The sequence below is a fragment of the Telmatherina bonti genome (genome assembly GCF_933228915.1).
Source record: "Telmatherina bonti genome assembly, chromosome: 2".
In the NCBI taxonomy this organism is placed as follows: domain Eukaryota; kingdom Metazoa; phylum Chordata; class Actinopteri; order Atheriniformes; family Telmatherinidae; genus Telmatherina; species Telmatherina bonti.
The window spans coordinates 40364346-40384236 of NC_136620.1; the positions used below are offsets into that span (position 1 = coordinate 40364346).

The 19891-nt window shown below is 42.6% G+C and overlaps 1 protein-coding gene across 1 annotated transcript in view; it reads right to left on the reverse strand.

The window, feature by feature from the left end:
- Positions 1-19891, reverse strand: part of cdh13 (cadherin 13, H-cadherin (heart)) — a gene marked incomplete at its 5' end in the record, with an annotated part of 453399 nt that overhangs the window by 293616 nt on the left and 139892 nt on the right. The gene's annotated exons all lie outside the window — the stretch shown is intronic.

Consider the following 19891-nt stretch of genomic DNA (forward strand, 5'->3'; position numbering starts at 1 on the left):
TGGGACCTACAAATGTTTTTACATCTACATAACTGGGAGCTATAACTAAAACCAGATGTTAAAGACCTGCATGTGATACTCGACCAACTTTGAATGTTTTCCGCTGCTTTTATTACTTCCCAACTGGATCCCAGTAATGCTTTGGGCATGTTTGTGCTGGTCAGGCTGGTTACTCTATGCTGCAGCTGGTCCAGAACGCTGCCGCTTGCCTTTTAACCAGAAAGCATGAACCTCTCTCGACCTGCTTCCCTTCATCGGCTCCCTGTCCCAACAGAGTAGATTTTAAAGGTTTATTGTTGACCTGTAAGGAGGTAAATGGGCAGAAACCAGTTTATCTGCCTGACATATTGGATCCTTTAAGTATCCCTTACATCTGTTGATCTTAGCTGTAGAAGTTGAAGTTGATGATAGGGGTGATCGAGCCTTTTCAGTGGTGGCTCCTAAACCGTAGAACCGGCTGCCTTGACATTGTGTTGAACTTTTATAAATTTCTGTTGTTACTGGTTTTACTGACATTACTATATTCTTGTTTTAGGGCTGCTGTTGTGCTGGTCGACAGCAGGTTATAAATGTGTTCCGCCAGTGCATTTGATTTGTTTTCAATAGAAAATTCATTGCATCAGTTAGACACAATGGCACCCATTCCTGCATACGGCCTCGTTGTTAAAGCTCGCTGCAGGGGGTGGAGTGGTTGAAGATGTGGCTGCAGACCTGAAGACTAACACACCTGAGTTCTGCACACACGACGCAAGCCCATGTGGACTCGTCTTGTCTGACTCAGGGAGATACCACCAAACACTCCAGCAGGCATTATCCCTTCTGATCATGTTCATCCTCTCTTTATCTCCCTCACACACTCCCCTCGGTGTTGCAGCATGATTCCCATGTCCTCCCCCACCCTCAGCCCTGACAATCCTCCCCTCCCTCATCCGTCACCTCCTCTTCACTTCGGCCTCCTGTGATGATCCGTACTGTTGCCGATAACGGGCGAAGGAGGCTTTCAGAGAGGAGTTCTGCATCGTCTGTGATTCATGGTACAAAAAGAACTATGCGGCTGTAACTCAGCGTAGGTGTGAAACGAGGAGAAAACTTCTGCCTTAGACATATGGAGTCTTACATAAACCCCCTTTCTGCTTTTTACACTCAGTAATGATGGAGAACAAGAACCGCCTCAAACTGTAAACATCAGGCTGGGAAATACTCCATATGGTTAGAATTCATCAAGCCACATGATTTTAGACGTGTCGTCTATCACAAGGACAAAGTCTTAATTCATCACATGACCCAAAAAAAGTCGGTCTTATAAAGACTGCTTATCTTAACACTACTCACCATCAACAACTTCATTTTTGGACATTTTTTTTGCAAAATAAAATAATTTTCAGGACTTTAACCCTTTAAAATGCCAGTTAAATTATTTAATTATGGCCTTAGCCATTAAAAAAAGAACTTGATCATTTTCCAAATATATTTATTATGAGCTTGGTCTGATGGTGATTAAATGCCTGCATTTTATTCATTGATTGTATTTCTTATGTGGCATCAGAAACAACTGTTGACCTTCACGGCCAAAATTGTCCCATCGACAGTTTTTTAATCCAACAACTTCTGCAGTTTAAAGCAACTCAGTTTTTATGCCAATATTTCATTATGAAGAAAAATAGTCCCATCTGACATTTTTAAAGGATTCTACTAAATTCAACTGTTTTTCTACTGCAGGCAGATGCAGGAAATTCTGGTGTTTGTACAGGAGCTGGTATAAATTATGACACTGTGTTGTTGTGGGGACTCAACCTGATCTGCATAAATTACCATAAAACTGCAACATGGAGAGTCGTGAACTTTTTCACACTAAGATAAAACACTATAAAAACTAGATTTGTTTTTTCTGTCAATAATGACACTGACCAGAGTTTTCAGTTAGACAGCACCATTCAGCCATGAATCAGCCTCGTAGTGCAGCAAGTTAATTACCGTTTGGCCGTCTTCCTCAGACCGTCAGACAGCAACATGATTAAACGGAGAAATCACAACTGATCCAGCATGTTCAGTTTGTCTACTGGGTTTAATTTATACAAATCATCCCAGTATAATCCCAGCAGGCACATGGAAACACACGATTAAATAAAAAAATGTTTTATTAATTTCACAGGGAAATTGCAAAAACAGCAATTTTAGTTTGTCATTAGGAGATAAGTTGAAATACTTCCTTTTAATTAATTTTTTTTGAGTGTTTTTGTGGAATAGTTTTAACTTTGCACTGAGGGAGGAGCCAAGCTGGACATTGTAACAGGTCCAGAGTTTCAAGTTTTTTACACATTTAATACTAAACAATGTTTATGATTCTATACAGACAAGTTGCTTTTATTGCATTTTTATAGTGGAATGAACAAAAAGCTGAAATGAAACATTAAATTTCAGCAATTAAATGGTACATAGTTCACATAATCCTGAAGCTAATTCAGCTCAGAGCAGCTGAGTCTGAGAAAGATAATAAGAAATAAATTGACGATGCAGAGGCGTCCATTAATGTCTGATAATGGACAACTCATTGGGCATTATCCAGCTTATACCATAATCGCTCACAAAGGAAATAATATAAGTTATTTACTAATATTTTACTGTTAAAATCGTGTTTTTAAAATGAGTGGACTATTTAATGTCTCTTGTTGTGGCGTTGCCATGGTAACTGACTTTGGCAGCTCCTGCAGCTCATTCGGCTGCAGATACTATTGCAACTAATCACTGATGATGGTGGAATATAATCGTGTTGCGGGATGTGTGTGACTGTGTGCTCCAGGGAGCTCGGTGTGTATAAAAATTGCGTGAGTGTGTGTGCACGGCGCTCAGTCAGCTGATCTAACGTGACAGATAAAGGTTTTGAACGGAAGTGCCGTCCCGTCCTTTTAACAGATTCCAATTAAAATATGGTGATGATTTCCCGCCCAAAAACTATAATTCTTCATAATATCAAGAGAATCGGGGAGGACATGCAACGGTTCACGCCTCCACGTCGTCCATTTAATTTCTGATAATGGACACCTCGTCGGGCATTATCCCTTACATATTCTGTATAACATAAAGACGTTTAGTTCACCTTAAGTGTAAATTTAAGAGTCTTACAGAAAAGACGTCTCATGTGCAGGACAGAAGTTATGGATGAAAGCTGCAGAGTGCAGGTGATGTTTATTTTATTTTCCACGTCCAGCAGCTTTTATGTCTCTGAAAACTACTCAGTATAATGTATTAGCTGTAAAATAACCTCAATAATACACATTTGACCAGAGTTTAATCTTCTTTATTGCAACATAATGCTTACATTTAATTAAACAAAAAAAATCAGTATAAGTTGAAGAACATAACATTTGTTATGATAAGCACATAATATATAAAAATGGCAATAAATGCTTGTTGGAGGGCCCCACAGACATGAGAATCACCACTCGAACATAGACCGAGTCTGTTGCTGGAAACATTCTTCGCTTGCAGTATATTTTCTCTTCATTGTGTAAATAGTTTCTACACATAGAAGCTGGAAGGTTGCTGGATGCTTTCCACAAACATGGATCAGATCCAGGTGAAAATGACTCAAACAGCATCAAAACAAGCTTTTACTAGTTCAACCAGCGCAAAAAATATCTGCAAAATCACTGATCAATCAGGGGTTGGGATCAGCCTCCAACACCAAAAGCTGCTCGGACATCACAGCTCTGAAATGCGTTAACATCGCTAAGCTCACACTTCTACCTGTCCACAGCTCCACTACAGCTGGACAGCCCGTCTTCAGGACCTGGACACGTCTAAACAAAGATGGCGCATCAAACACAGTGAGGATGGACGAAAACACACAGAAGCTAAAGGTGAAGTATCATATTTATAAACACTGAATTAAAATTAAATTGCATGCGATTTCTCTTCAGCGTGATGCAGTGATAATAAACATCACAGCTCTGAGAAGTTTAGCTGGAAAATAGATAAAACCCAACTTCTTACGTCGGCACATGTGAAAACAAATGCACGAGCATCAGTTTGAGTCCCAGCATCAGGAAAGTGATGTTAGGATTTATAGAGTCCTGATGCTTACAGATGAGTGCACAACAAGGAGACAGCTGCTGTTTGGTGCCAGAGCAAGGACAACCCACCCCTTTAATTCGCATATTTTCCATCTACTGAAAGTTTGTAGCTTTTAATGTTCATTTTTCATTAAAAAAACTGAAACGAAGATTCTGCTTCTCATTTATCATGATGCGGCCGTCTCAATCACCATTTACATCGCAAAACACCAGCAGGTCTGAATATGATTTATGATCCATCCTCCAGCGGCCAGTGGAGTGGGGTAGAGTCTGCGGTTAGCTCTGCTGACAGTAAAATCAATAGACTAAAGTCTATCAAAGTTCTTATTTGAAACGCTTAACCTTTATGACTGTTTAAGTCTGCTTTTTATCGGCCTGGCTGCCGCACCGCTGTCTGCTGTTCGGATGAGGGGAACAGAGACAGCACCAGTAAAGAACGGCAAACGGAAAGTAAAATCTGACAGAAATGTCTACAACAGAGGAGAGCTACAAAGTGGGCAACCTACTCTGCAGGGAAACAAGGCTCCATCTCCATATTCAACTCTCGCTTCTGAGCCAAAGCATGAACGATGTGTTCATTTTCATTCCATTACAAGCCTCAGATTTATTTCAATAACACGGGCTTGCTCTTCAGAGCTGCAAATTGCAGCGCCAAACAGTTTTAGTGGCATTTCAAAGGCTGCAAGAGAGTGTTTGATGGTATTCTAATGTCAGGTTTTTGGGGATTTTAGAAGAGAGCATGGTGAGCTGATGGCTTTGAAGTCAGACAACAATGACGGAATGCAGCTCATCCCACTCAGTATCCACATAAACACACACCCATGCCTTGTCTGGCTGAGGGTGGAGAGAACGCCACAACGTGGATTAGGGTCACCGAAACCCCAAACTGATGATTCCAGATGAGAAGGGGGGCATGGCATGGGGCTTCTACTTCTTCCTCAAGTTTGGTATTCAAGTGTCTTTCAGGCCAAAAACCTCACATGGAGGCTGTGAACGGTCCAGAAACTCAGCCAGGCAGGTTCGCGGTTGGTGGAGGCTTTTCAGCCTCCCAAACATTTCAGTTTAACACACCGTTAAACTGAGGAGAAAAATAAAAACCTCTGCTTGTCTTTAACTGTTGCATACAGCCCAGCATGCTGCTTCTGCATGTTCACAAGTTTCCTGCAAAGCTGCGGCTCCTGCAGCCGGATCAGACGACACCGCTCTGCTCCAGATCCATGTCTGAGTCTGGTGAGCTCATGGCCACGAAAAGCCCAGAGACACTCTGATGAGGTGATCGTTCTCATGACAAAGGCTGTGCAGCTGAATCTGGCTGATCTTTAACTGGAGCTGCAGCTACAGATTATTTTAACCCTTTCATGCACACATCGTGGCCATATAGTAGACATCAATTTACAAGCTTTTTTCTTGCATATCAATAAAGCAGGATGTGATTTTTGTACATAAACCACTTCAGTGGATGTTATGGAGTCATCCAATATATTCCACTCACTGGGGAAAAAATAAACATGACATCATTGAACATAATGTAATTTCACAACTTTGCCTTTACAATAAATAGGAAAAGAAAATGATTTTATAAAAGATTTACATAATATAATTATTATTTAATTATCAATATTTTATAGAATACATTAAATTTAATCTTAAATCATGATAAATTCTAAATATTACTAATTATCAAAAAATGTATTACATATGTCTGTAGAGGTAAAATACTGTATTAAAAAAAATTGCAATGTTTCTTTATTATTTAAAATGGGTTATTAACTGATTAATATGGCACCATAAATCAAATAATTAGTTTTTTTCCCCTCTCTTTGAAGATCTTATGCCTGAAATGCAGCAGAGCTGTAACTGTACAGAAGTCAGGAAGAGTTACATATTTATATATTACGGTGAATTCTGCTGGATTTCAGCTTCGTTTGCAGCTGCTGATCTTTATTTTGAAGGCAAAACTTATGATTCTACTTGTAATGACATTACGTCATCATGAGGACAAAACAAGCTGAATGTTGCTTCATAATAAACATTAAAAAAAATTCTTTAAATTAATTTTTAGCTATAATGATAAAATAAATAAATACAGTTGTGTATTTAAAACATTGTTGATTTTATTTGTTGACTAAAGAACCTTTTTGTTCCACTCACCGAAAATATTTGCTTTAATTCAGTTTAAAAGGAAATGAAAGTTTCTGTCTAACTTTAAATGTTCCATAAGTATCTGAATTCTGGTTTAGACCCAGCTTGTCTTCTCTGGTGTTGGCCTTTCTCTGGAGGTCTTCCACCTTCTTCTGCGTCAACCCAAGTCTCTTGAAAATGGACCAAATTGGATTCATATCTGACAGGAGACGGACGAAACTCTCCGTCCGTCTGCGTTTCTATGGCCGCCTTCTTGTGCTTCAGCAAAACCTTTTCCCACTGTGAGCAACATCTAATCTGAGCAAACTAAAGTTAATTCTGTGCATCTACGCTCAGTACTGTCAACACGCTCGCTCAGCAAGGTGAAGCGCTAGCAATGTGTCATATTTCCAACCAATCACAAGACTCGGATGGAGTCATCCTGATTGGTTGCTTTGCAGTGCCCTGACTACACTGTAAAAAATGTTTTCCTGTGCTGTCAGTCAACAAGACGGAAAATCACTGACATGTTCTCTGTATGGTGAAGATAAACATACACTTCATACAGTTATAAGTAAATATAAACTAATTGAAAAACTTCTCCTGACAGCATTAAAACTGGAAGGATGGTGGAGAAGCATCGACTTCCAGGAAAAAACGTGGTGGAAAAACATCCTGAATGAAGCTGATGGTGATCACTGGAACGTCTAAAGGAACCAGAACCAGAACCAGCAGTAGAACTCAGGAGCAGGTTTCATAGAGACAGTAAGAACATTTCCACATGAACCATGACACTGAACAGCTGTGGAGCCAGAAGAAAACCACGGATCAGAACCAGCAGAAAGACCGGACTCCGGAGCCGGAAGAAAACCACGGATCAGAACCAGCAGAAAGACCGGACTCCGGAGCCGGAAGAAAACCACGGATCAGAACCAGCAGAAAGACCGGACTCCGGAGCCGGAAGAAAACCACGGATCAGAACCAGCAGAAAGACTGGACTCTGGAGCCAGAAGAAGGTCTGATTCTCTGGATTGATCCTGTTCCAGAGTCATGGAACATCAGGGTAAGAAGAGACACAGATGAAGTGATGCCACAGGCTTGACTACTCTACAAGCCAGTAGGGTTCAGGTCTAGGTTCAGGGTCAGCCGTACCTGAATATCCTGAATCAGCATCTTATTCCATCTTCCTGCAGGACTGATGGGGCTCAGATTGTTAAAGAGCGGTTCAGGGAACAGGAGACGTCAGTTTCACACCACAGAGTCCAGAACCTGGACCACATGGAGGATCTTTGGGATGATCTGGAGCTTCTCCAGACCTGAACCCCTTGGAGGATCTTAGGGATGGTCTAAAGAAGCTTTGTGCAGTGGTGGGACTCTCCAATCACAAGTATGAGATCTTTCAGATAAATTAACGCAACGGTGCATCTTGTCTCATCTTCTGCTGCTTATCCGGGGTCGGGTCGCGGGGGCAGCAGCCTAAGCAGGGAAGCCCAGACTTCCCTCTCCCCAGCCACATTTGCCAACTCTGCGGGGGGGATCCCGAGGCGTTCCCAGGCCAGCTGAGAGATGTAATCCCTCCAGCGTGTCCTGGGTCTTCCCCGGGGTCTCCTCCCAGAGGGACGTGCCTGGAACACCTCACCAGGGAGGTCCAGGAGGCATCCTGACCAGATGCCCGAGCCACCTCAACTGGTTCCTCTCGATGTGGAGGAGCAGCGGCTCTACTCTGATCTCCTCCCGGATGACCGAGCTCCTCACCCTATCTCTAAGGGAGAGCCCGGCCACCCTGCGGAGGAAACTCATTTCAGCCGCCTGTATACGAGATCTCCTTCTTTCGGTCACAACCCACAACTCATGCATGGAAATAAATCTGGTGACTTGCAGAAGGCTCTAAAGATGATGCTAAACAAACTAAAAAGGAAATGAAAATACAAAAATAAGACTTTTTCTTCTCAAATTAGCAGAAATTTTCTATGTTTACAGGTTTTCTACTAAAAAGATTCCACACATGTAGAGCAGTCCTAATGGCATGTTATAAAACAAATGCCTGCAGGATTAACTCCATGTCGTCGGCTACAAACCTCCAGAAGGATGGTTGAAAAGGTGAGGAAGGGTTCAAACACCATGCCAGCTATTCAATATTTTAATTTCTAAACTAATATTTTCCTTTTTTCCACCTGCGGCAGAAACATCACGTTGAATAACGCTAACATCTACTCTTATCAAAGGATTTACATTAGCTCCGCTCTTTTTGTCAGCCATATTTATTTTCTTCCTCTGTCAGGTGGTAAAGTTTCCCTTTGAGGTTTCTTAAAGACTATTTTGTGTCTTGTAATAAAATGTCAAGTCTCATGATGGGAGAGATGTGAATCAGAGGAGTAATCTCAAAGGTGGCACCATGGCTGTGTTTGAGCTGATAGCTGCCGTGTCTAACTCTGCTCAGCCTCATAAAAACAAAAAGACTCCGGAGAAAACCGTCCTCAAATAATCACCTGGCATTAGAGACGGAGCTGCTTTGAAAAATGTATTTACAGCCTGAACTGCATTTTACCCCAGAGTTTCTTATGGTGGAGTATTTGTAAGAGCCATTCCTGGGATTCACAAGGCTTCTTCTGGGAAGATAATTCCACAGGATTTCTCCTGAAGACGGAACCTTTAATCCAGGCTTCAGCAGATCTTTCCGCCCAAACCTGAGCTCATCGTGCTGGATGGGAGATTTCTCATCAGGTGAGGTAAAAATGTGTTGATCTGGCTTTGATGTACGGTAACTAAAGTCATTTAGAGTACAGTTACTTTCTGATCCGAGGGAACATCAGAGTCCTGGTGTGAACTGTTCAATGTCAGCAACATGCAGACACCATCAACACATCTCGCCTCAGCGCTTTCTTCAACGTCTTACTGGTTGGAGGTGATTTTACCTCAGTTTGGAAAAGGTCGTTTCTCAGGATCACTAACGTGGAAAAAAAAACAATCTCAACCATTAAAATGATGCCTTTGTTTTTACCGTCATGTCACCCAATAAACCAAAGTTTTAATCATCTGCGTTTTCATCACCATGAGAAAACCTAAACATTGCAATAAAAACGGCATGGAAACATCTACATCTCGGAAACATCCAAATATCGCTCGGTTTTTATACCCTCATGGCAGTGGGGGGTGTGGGCGGGGGGAGTCATATGTGTATATATGTCACATAACTACCTTGCAAACACTGGTTCAGTTGACGTAAGGGGGGGGTGGTCCCATGATCGGTCCTTTTACAGGTAAAGATGGTGTGTATGGACGGAAGAGGAGATGGAAATCTTTTCACAAATAAGAGAAAAATATAACCTCCATCCTTGACAGCAAACAGCGAAATGCAGTTTTACCAGGAAGTAGGAAGAGAAATGCTTCGAAAAGCCGTGGAGAATCTTCCACAGCCAGTAGGAAACCCTGGAACAGCGTTACCTGCCACTGAATGGTGTTCATGAGCTAAACTCCGTTCAGTGGAAATGCTTTCACTTTCTTTTACTGCCAAACAGGTTGAACTGTTTTTCTAAGACATGACCTTAAACATATTAAGATTTAAAGATGAACTTCTTGATGGACTTTCAGTTGCAGGCTTTTGGCTATACATTACAAGATGCTCTGGGAATAACAGATTTGTCAGTGAAATAAAGATTTTAGAGGTCAGTTTCCAGGTTTGACTGCATCATCTGTTTCAGTTTCCATTTCTCAGTTTGTCTTGTTTGTCTGCGATTCCCCCTCGATGCAGATGTTCTTTCAGGGGTCTTTTCGCCAAGTCCAATCAAGTAAAGGTGCTGCACATATAAACTAACAAGCAGATAAAATACCTTTACATGTAGGTTTGATATTCTTATCTCTCGATGAGTTTTATGTTGTTTCCTGGAATTAGTCTTCCTGTCCAGTCAAAGGTTTTTCTTTTTCCATAATCCTCACCTGAGCCATGCCTCACCTGTCTAGAAGACTTTCCAGTCACTACTCTGCCAGCTACTCCATTCACTTGTCTAATTGTAATTCTACCTGTTGCATCAAAATCCTGAAAAACCAACCAATGTCCTGAGACAGAGTTGTCCAAGCCTGGTCCGGGAGATCTACTCTCCTATAACAACTTTTAGGAGCATCACTTCTCTGACACACCTGAATCAAATATCTAAATTCCCTCGTCCGCGTGGCTTGCAGCGCTGCTGAGGCCTGGAAATGAGACATTTCATTCAGGTGTGGTGGAGAATGGTAGCATCTAATGTTTCAGGATAGTAGATCTCCAGGACCGGACTTGGACTCTGATGCTTCAAGATGGGCCAACTATCTTGGCAACTATGTGCAACTATGTGCTTCAGGTGGGCACACTCAGTTTTCCAGTCAGGCGCTTCAAAGAATAGTTTCAAGCTTAAACAACAAGCAGAAGGGCTGCCATTTCTAAAGACTCTCAAGGAAATATTTCTCCAGCTTCCATCTCCATGTTTATTCCAGGGTCATGGAGGTGCTGGAGCCTGCTCTGTCTCCTCAAGGATAGCTGGAGCACTCCAGGAATTTTCAAGTATAAAATGTAAACAGATAATTTGATATTTCTTGTGTTTCAGAGTTTATTTTAAGCTCTGCCCTTCACAGTGTAAACCAAGCAGATAAATAAAGCACACACAAACACAAACACACCGGTGATGATCGTGTGGCAAACAGCCTCTCTGGATGACTGACTCTGCACCAGGCTTTTCGTCGGGTCTTTGATCCTGACATGTGCGAAGAGGAAAGAGCGCAGGATGAAACTGACAGTAAAGATGTTCTGCTGAAGCAGGTGTCAGAACCGGAGAATAGCAGCATCTATCTATTAAACCACAAGACAACTTGAGAGCAACGAGGTGATGGAGCGGCCTCAGAGTCCGCTGCCTTCCAGTCGTAGGATGAATGCGCTGGTGCTAGGAGACAGAAAGGCGTGGACAGTACGGATCGAATGTTCACCAGGAAGGATCAGGAATAACTGAGCTGCACAATCATCGATTTGTAAGAAGATAAAGAGCAGAAGAGGAAAAGTTGTTATCTCAGTGTGTATCGTTCTCCTGCCTCCCACTGTCCACCCAGAACCGTCTGCAGAACTTTTACACTCATCAGCTCGAGACGAGGCACAATGGATGGGTGGGGAGGAAGATGGAACTGAATATGGGGAGGGAGGGGGAAGTAAAGGGGAAGGAGAGGGAGCAGTAAGCTGGTTTATTTCAGGATCTGATAAAAGGAAAAGGAAGCATTTGTGTTGGTGAATCGCCGTCTGCATGAGCTGAAAGTGAAGCACAGATCGGCATATCCTTCAACTCTCGTCCTCATATGAAAAAGAACAAAAAGCAAACATTTAAAGACGGCATGGAAGCAGAGGAATGTGTTCAGTGTGCCACTAGATGTTTGTCAGTGGGCTAAAAGCAGTTAGCAGGAGGATGGGAATGCTTAGCAACACAATATTTCCTGCTTCCTGCTGGAGGTCAGCTTCATTTTCTTTTTGCAGCATTACGAGATTACTGATATCATTATGGAACTTTATCTAATTAAATCAGTTATGTTGAAGCTGTATATGCTCTGAAAGTCTAAACTTCTGACACAAATGAAGAAAAAGAAGTCGTAGGGATGAGGAGGAGGAACTGGGACCTGGGTCTGAGAGGTTCAGAACCAAACAAAAACGCCAAAGCATGACGGTGGTGATGAAGATCAGAATCAGCTTGTAGAAGAGCCGCGCCGCCTCCACGTCGGGAAATCTGTCAAGTTTTTTTTCTACTTTCTTCAGGTGTCAAGCTGCTGTTTTGAGCCCTTTCCGTTGCCATGGCGATGGGATTTCAACAGCTGAGAATAGCTGTTGATGGGAGAGGTTCCACTCAGACACGTCCTGGGTCCAGCTACGTTCTGAAATCTCAGAATCTCAGGTTTCTGGTTCGGGCTACGTTCTGGAGTCTCAGAACCTCAGGTTTCTGGTTCGGGCTACGTTCTGAAATCTCAGAACCTCAGGTTTCTGATTCGGGCTACGTTCTGAAATCTCAGAACCTCAGGTTTCTGGTTCTGGCTACGTTCTGGAGTCTCAGAACCTCAGGTTTCTGGTTCTGGCTACGTTCTGGAGTCTCAGAACCTCAGGTTTCTGGTTCGGGCTACGTTCTGGAGTCTCAGAACCTCAAGTTTCTGGTTCTGGCTACGTTCTGGAGTCTCAGAACCTCAGGTTTCTGGTTCTGGCTACGTTCTGGAGTCTCAGAACCTCAGGTTTCTGGTTCTGGCTACGTTCTGGAGTCTCAGAACCTCAGGTTTCTGGTTCTGGCTACGTTCTGGAGTCTCAGAACCTCAGGTTTCTGGTTCTGGCTACGTTCTGGAGTCTCAGAACCTCAGGTTTCTGGTTCTGGCTACGTTCTGGAGTCTCAGAACCTCAGGTTTCTGGTTCTGGCTACGTTCTGGAGTCTCAGAACCTCAGGTTTCTGGTTCTGGCTACGTTCTGGAGTCTCAGAACCTCAGGTTTCTGGTTCTGGCTACGTTCTGGAGTCTCAAAACCTCCGGTCTTTAGGGAACTGGTATGAAACTGGCATACAAACACACTTCATGAAACAACAAACAAAAAAATCTGCAAGCAAGGAAAATATTAACTGCGTTTCTTTTAGAGGTTTTTGTTTAATGAACTGATATATCTTAAGTGTCGACAAACCACTGGATGATGTTTTTCACTTCAGTTGCAGCAGAATCGCGGCTTTAGCCAGCTAGCCATGTAGCATTCCTCCAGGGTTTTTCACCGCTTACGAAGCGCTTCTCTCCTCTCTATAGTTCCTTACAAAACTCTGCATTTTGCTGTAGTTTGCTATCAAGGATTGAGGTTATATATTTCTCTTTAATCGTTTATAAGTGACCCTAACCCACACATGTCACGTCCAAAACATGTTTTCTATTAAACTCAATTTTTATTAGGAAATAAAAAGTGCATAAAAACATTTTAGTTATATCTGAGAGGTGTTTAGAAATGTAGAGGTTTTGCTTAATTGTAGGGGTGATGGAAACGCAGCTACTGAATTATTTCACAAAAGTGAAAATCTGAATGAACATTATGGCAGCAGAAAGAGTTCCTATGAAGGAAACTGTATTAATACGTCAGATAATGTAAGATTACCCCGCACCTGTTATTCCATGAAGCATTTCATTCGTGCTGCAGATAAAGATCCCAATGGAAACTATATTTATCTATCTACTTGTGAAATATGTGAAAGAATTTTAATTTTTAAAACTACACTAAAAACTGTCAAACAGCAAAAAGAAAGAAAATGTGCTCTGCGATGGACTGACATTCCTCCAGTTATTTACTGGAAGATCACAGATGTTGAATCAGTAGCTTAGAAATGTGCAAAAGCTGATTATGATAAGCTGGCACTTACTAAATAGTTCAGTCAGTCCAAGCTTAGCAGCAGAGTCTTCGTGCAGCGTGGTTTCAACGTATGTGCTTGCTGTGCTAAAAGCAGCAGCTGAAATTGTAATTTCAGCAGTTGTTGTGAGGATGTAGTCGGTTCCGGTACCGTCTGCTGCCGGTAGATCAGCAAAACTTAGCCAAAAAGAGGGACAAACAGGTTACGGTGAGGTAACGATGGTCTGGATGGAGGCTCGGGGAAATCCTCTGTGTTGCTTCACGTTACAACTCATCCACCTGAGGTGACTAGTAAACAGTCACCTACACGATCTGTACTAACAAAGCCAAATCCTGTTCTCATATAGGAGCCTCATTTAAAGGTCTCGCCTGGAGGTTTTATCTGGAATAATTAATAATAAATCAGCACCATGTGAATTTAATGGTTCTACACATCCTGGAGAAGTTACTCATCTCTTCCAGAGGTTTAAAGCTTCACAGTTCCGATCCCGTCGGGTAAAAACTGTTGCAGAAACGAAGTTGAATATTTTTCCCTGAAGGCAGGAGGGAGAAAAGTATCCATATGTCTACCTAATCAATATGTAGGGCCAAATGTCATGGCAACAAGTGAGATATATTGGTCAGCAACTAAAAGAAGTCATTTTGACAGGAGAAGGAAAGGTCAAGGAGGCAGAAAACTCAGTAGGATTTATTCTCTGCTGGTGTTTATGTTCTGAACTGTAAATTTACTTTTTCCATCACCAGTCGGAGTGCGTTGTACATTCCTAAAGCCAGCAGCCAATCAGAATCATTTCTTATAGTTCAGGGAATAAATGGAAACGATTCTGCGTGTTTTCCTGGGTCGGACCGCGGAACGTTAAATTGTTTTTTATTTTTTTATGAAAATGCCTCCAACATTGTTTTTAATTCATGGAGAAAATAACTCTTGACCTTCGGAGATTTTTACTGCAAAAAGTTTAACTCAGCATCTGCCGTGCATCCTGTCTCCTCTCCGAGCGCTACCTGGCATGTAAAAGTCTCTTTCCTCTGCTACGTTCAGCAACATTTAGGTGCACATTCGAGTATCACCAACATTCACATGGTGTCGATTGACTCAGCCTCAGGATGCTCATCCATGAATGATGCTGCTCTAATTTATTCATATGTTTTATTAGGACTGAAGAATTCTTAAAACACATGAGAATAAAGTTCTGAAGACTATTTGTAAGTTAAAATGATGTCATCTGTGCAGAGAACTGGGCAGCATTTACCAACATGACTGGTTGCACAAAAACAAAGAGCAAGAAAAGGTCATCATTTCTAAACTCCTGATAATATCTCCACTTTTGATCTTTATTTTCTCTTCAGTTTCAGGCATCAATAACTTTCTTTAGAGGACCGAAAATTCATATTAGCAATTTGTCCATCTAGCAGCTGCTTCTTTCTGCAGATCTTATTTGATTTAGTAGTTTACCGTTGTGATCTTCAGCCGTGACAGAAGCAAAACAACCTGCAGCTCTTTCAGTTACGTTCCTCTGACTTATTTTCTTTGACATAAATGCTGCGTATTGTGTATTTTATTTGTAATCACCATTAGGAAGCAAACAGAGTCACAGACTCTGCTGTTCGCTGCTTGCAGAGCAGCGTTTCATGAATGGCTCTGAAGTAGAGGAGGAGAACAAATTGTTCTCTTCGAGTGACTGACAGGAAAATGATACGTCTCATGTGCGTTTTGTTTGCTGCTGTTCTGGTGCGATTTAAGAAAAGCAAACCTGGCAGCTTTTCTCAGAGAGCAGAGGGCAAAGCCAGCAGGAAGATGAACATACGCAAACAACCTGCACTTACATATTTTCATTTATCAATGAGCATATCTGCCACGAGTAAATGTACTCTTCAAGGTTTTACATGGTGTATGCACATCTAACTCAGACAGCAGCGACAAACACGCCGGGTCCATGCACGCTGGAAATGTTTAGTCCTCCAGGCTTCGGCTTTGAAGCTGCCTGTTTCAAGGTTACACCTGCTAAAATATGAATTAATTTAAGTCCCCATTTCAAACAAATAATTGCATTCCACTCAAGTTTTAGGTGAAAAAAAATAAATATAAATGAAAATGCATCTGTGTATCCAAGCATTTGCGATCCCCCTGAAGCTAAGCTTGACGAGGTGAGCAGCAGATCTGAAAGGAGAGAGGAAGGTTTATTCGAGCACCATAACAAACTTCAATCAGCTTGTGTTTGTCAGTGTCAGGGCAAAGCGCTTCATCAAAGACGTATAGGGCAGGCGGGATGCCAGGAGATGATAGTAAAGCCTGGCAGAGGAAGGCACTGCATTCACTGCTCAAGTCAAATAAAGATATATCACATGACTACTCAGCCTTGGAGCTACGAAGCAACTCCACACTGTATACAGCCGGATGTGACATGCGATGATCCTAATCAACAAATCGCAATAATCGGATGTCAGATTAGTCATTCGTTCACACAAACTGGCAGAAAATACGATATACGTCTTAGACGAGACTGAGCAGCAAACAGCGGTTAAAACAGGTTACCTGGTCAAATTAAACAGAAGCTGCCACCAGTCCAAGCAGATTGTAAATGTAAATACCACAGAGGGTCACGGATCACAGCGTAGAAATGGGATGTTTAGCCATCAGTCATTAATCAGCCCTGAAATAAAAACTTGAAGCCAAATTCATTGACGGAGGTCAAACGCCGCTCTGTTTGCATTAAATAAATGGCTGCATTTGGCCGACTGTCCTGCTATGATGCTCTGTGCCAAACATCTGGCTCTACAGGAGAAGCTGGGGTGCCAAATCCGACAGATGTCGGCTCCTGCAGCGACACTCTGTCTGCAGGAGCAGCTAGGGAACACACCGATGGGTGTCGGGTCCTGCAGCGACGCTCTGTCTGCAGGAGAAACTAAAAAAACACACCGATGGGTGTCGGGTCCTGCAGCGACGCTCTGTCTGCAGAAGCAGCTAGGGAACACACCGATGGGTGTCGGGTCCTGCAGCGACGCTCTGTCTGCAGGAGAAACTAAAAAAACACACCGATGGGTGTCGGGTCCTGCAGCGACGCTCTGTCTGCAGGAGAAACTAAAAAAACACACCGATGGGTGTCGGGTCCTGCAGCGACGCTCTGTCTGCAGGAGAAACTAAAAAAACACACCGATGGGTGTCGGGTCCTGCAGCGACGCTCTGTCTGCAGGAGCAGCTAGGGAACACACCGATGGGTGTCGGGTCCTGCAGCGACGCTCTGTCTGCAGGAGAAACTAAAAAAACACACCGATGGGTGTCGGGTCCTGCAGCGACGCTCTGTCTGCAGGAGCAGCTAGGGAACACATCGATGGGTGTCAGGTCCTGCAGCGACGCTCTGTCTACAGGAGAATCTAAGGAACACACCGATGGGTGTCGGGTCCTGCAGCGACGCTCTGTCTGCAGGAGCAGCTAGGGAACACACCGATGGGTGTCGGGTCCTGCAGCGACGCTCTGTCTGCAGGAGAAACTAAAAAAACACACCGATGGGTGTCGGGTCCTGCAGCGATGCTCTGTCTGCAGGAGAATCTAAGGAACACACCGATGGGTGTCGGGTCCTGCAGCGACGCTCTGTCGGCAGGAGCAGCTAGGGAACACACCGATTGGTGTCGGGTCCTGCAGCGACGCTCTGTCTGCAGGAGAAACTAAAAAAACACACCGATGGGTGTCGGGTCCTGCAGCGATGCTCTGTCTGCAGGAGAATCTAAGGAACACACCGATGGGTGTCGGGTCCTGCAGCGACGCTCTGTCTGCAGGAGAAACTAAAAAAACACACCAATGGGTGTCGGGTCCTGCAGCGACGCTCTGTCTGCAGGAGAATCTAAGGAACACACCGATGGGTGTCGGGTCCTGCAGCGACGCTCTGTTTGCAGGAGAATTCAACAAGTAGCATTACAAGGAGCATATTCCTGCTTCTCCCTCATGTTTAACACCAACACTGCTCCTTTTTTAAACCATAAACTGGAGTTTAACATTAACAATGTACGTCAGAATAATGTCTGCAATTGATTTTGAGCTCAGTGGAACAATATTATCCTGTAAGGATCTTTGCATGTGATCCAGGAGTGGAGAAAGCTGAGAAATGCTCCTGCTGGAGAAAAGCTTAATGATGCCTTGTGGACTTCTTCCATCTGTAGTGCATGACCCTCCAGTTTACAGAGATTCTCAGCAATTGAGAGGCAAGAAAGAGTTTTTATAGCTAAAGGCTAAATATACAAATAAATCCTTGACATCACGTTCATGTGAACTACTTTATACAATGGAGGTAAAGTAAGCTCATCTGAAGGAAATTCTCTGCATGTTTCAACAGAAAAATATCTTCAATACTTGCTTTTTAATAAATGTGAAATAGTTATAGAAACAGACCCCAAAAGTGTCAAAAGGGCGAGAAATGACATCTTAAAATGAACTCTAGAAAAAACCTGAAGCCATCGTAACAGGACAAGTAAAACTTCTCAGGTCCAGTCAGAAGCCTGGCAGCAGCATTTTGTACCATCTGTAGACGGTCCCAAGGGCCTTGCTTAAGCAGGTGGATGAGGGGTTACGGTAGTCCAACGTATACGAGACAACAAGGCAAACAAAACCGCTCAGCCTGGCCATATTTCTATGCTACGTTCCACCAGTGAAAGACGCCTCGTGTTATAACCAATACACCAGCCAGACTCTTTTCCTCTGTTGTGCCACAATGGTGGAATGATCTCCCAAACTCTGTCCGCTCTGCAGAGTCCTTGTTGACTGTTAAGAGCAAGCTGAAGACTCCATAGCACCTCCATACTTAGTATAGCTATATTTGTTGGAACGTTGGAGAACTTAGTCCAGTTCTTTGCAACAAACATTATTATATTAATTCTTTGTATTTTAACATCTGTAATATTGTGGGGTGGGAAGGAAGACCAAAAAAAAAAAAAAAAAAAGCCTGCAGCACTTCATGTGAGGACCTGAATCCAACTGAACAGTCCACCAGCACCTTCTCACGATGTCCTCTACTGTTTGACTTCGTTTCATAACCGATAAAAACTAAAACAAAAGGGTGAACATGACCATCTATTGTAAAACTGAAGTCCAGTTGTAGTCTAAGATTTGTAATAAAGATTGAATAATAGGAGAGTTTCAGCCAAACTGCAGTTCCCCCTTCATCCACTAGGGGCTCCAAAACAGAGAAAATCCCCATAGACTCCCATGTTAAAAAGACCAACTTCACAGCAGAAATGAACATGTTTACGGCAGAAATAAACATGTTTACAGGAGGAATAAATATGTTTACGTGTAGATGTAATTTCATCTCTTAATCCGGCATATTTAGGGGTGTGTCCCTTTGATTGACAGGTACCCAATCTCCCGCTGCAAGAAGGGAAATGTTGAACAACCGTGGTTTTAAGACGGTTTAACAGTGTGGCTTAGCTTTAGCCCGCTTACCTCTGTTAGCTCGGTTAGCTACAGGCAAGTCAAAGTTCGCTAGATGTCAATCATCTACCATGACGCTCACATCCCCCCTCTTAGCTCCACCTCTTTGATCTATTTTGTATTTTCCAGGAGAGACCACACGCGTGACGCTGCCAAGATGGTGATGGTAGGAACCGCCCACTGAGCTTCAGTTCAGCTCTTCAGAAACCTACATCTTTTATATACAGTCTATGGTTTCAGCTGTTTCAGCACAAACAATAACACCAGCGTTTATTTACATTTTCTTGCACTTAGCAACATAATGCCTAAAAGTGACCTAACAGAGGGCAAAAGGGCACAGCAGTGAAAACAGAGACATAAATTCTTTACATTTAAATGAATGAACAGAGAAAAAAACTTATTTGCATCACAATTTCTGTATAATATTTCTGTATATCTAAAAGAAGCAAATACCTTCCATGTGATGTACTTTAGCATGGCTGTGCAGCAGATAGCTCTTCTTTATCACGTTCATTTTATCTGGTTTGGCTTTAAAAACGCTGTTATTATATTTAGAAAGTAAAAAACATCGATTATATAAAATACAAAGCATGTGTCTGCAGATACGCCTCCGTCATCCAAACAGCTATCGCATGCTTAAAAGTCCGACCTCCTGCACTCACACCCTTACATGTGCTAAGTGATAAATAAATAAACATTATTATAATCACCATCCTCACTGAGCAGGCATGTTATTTAACATGAAAGAGGTTTGTTGTCTCTGGTTGTTGAAATTAAAACTGCAGCTATGTCCTGCATGGACTTTTAGAGCTGTAGTGTGAACACATTATGCTTTCGGACACACCACGCATTAAATAATGTCCATTTATTTTGAAAAAAAAAAATTGTATGCTTGAAATGGTCAGG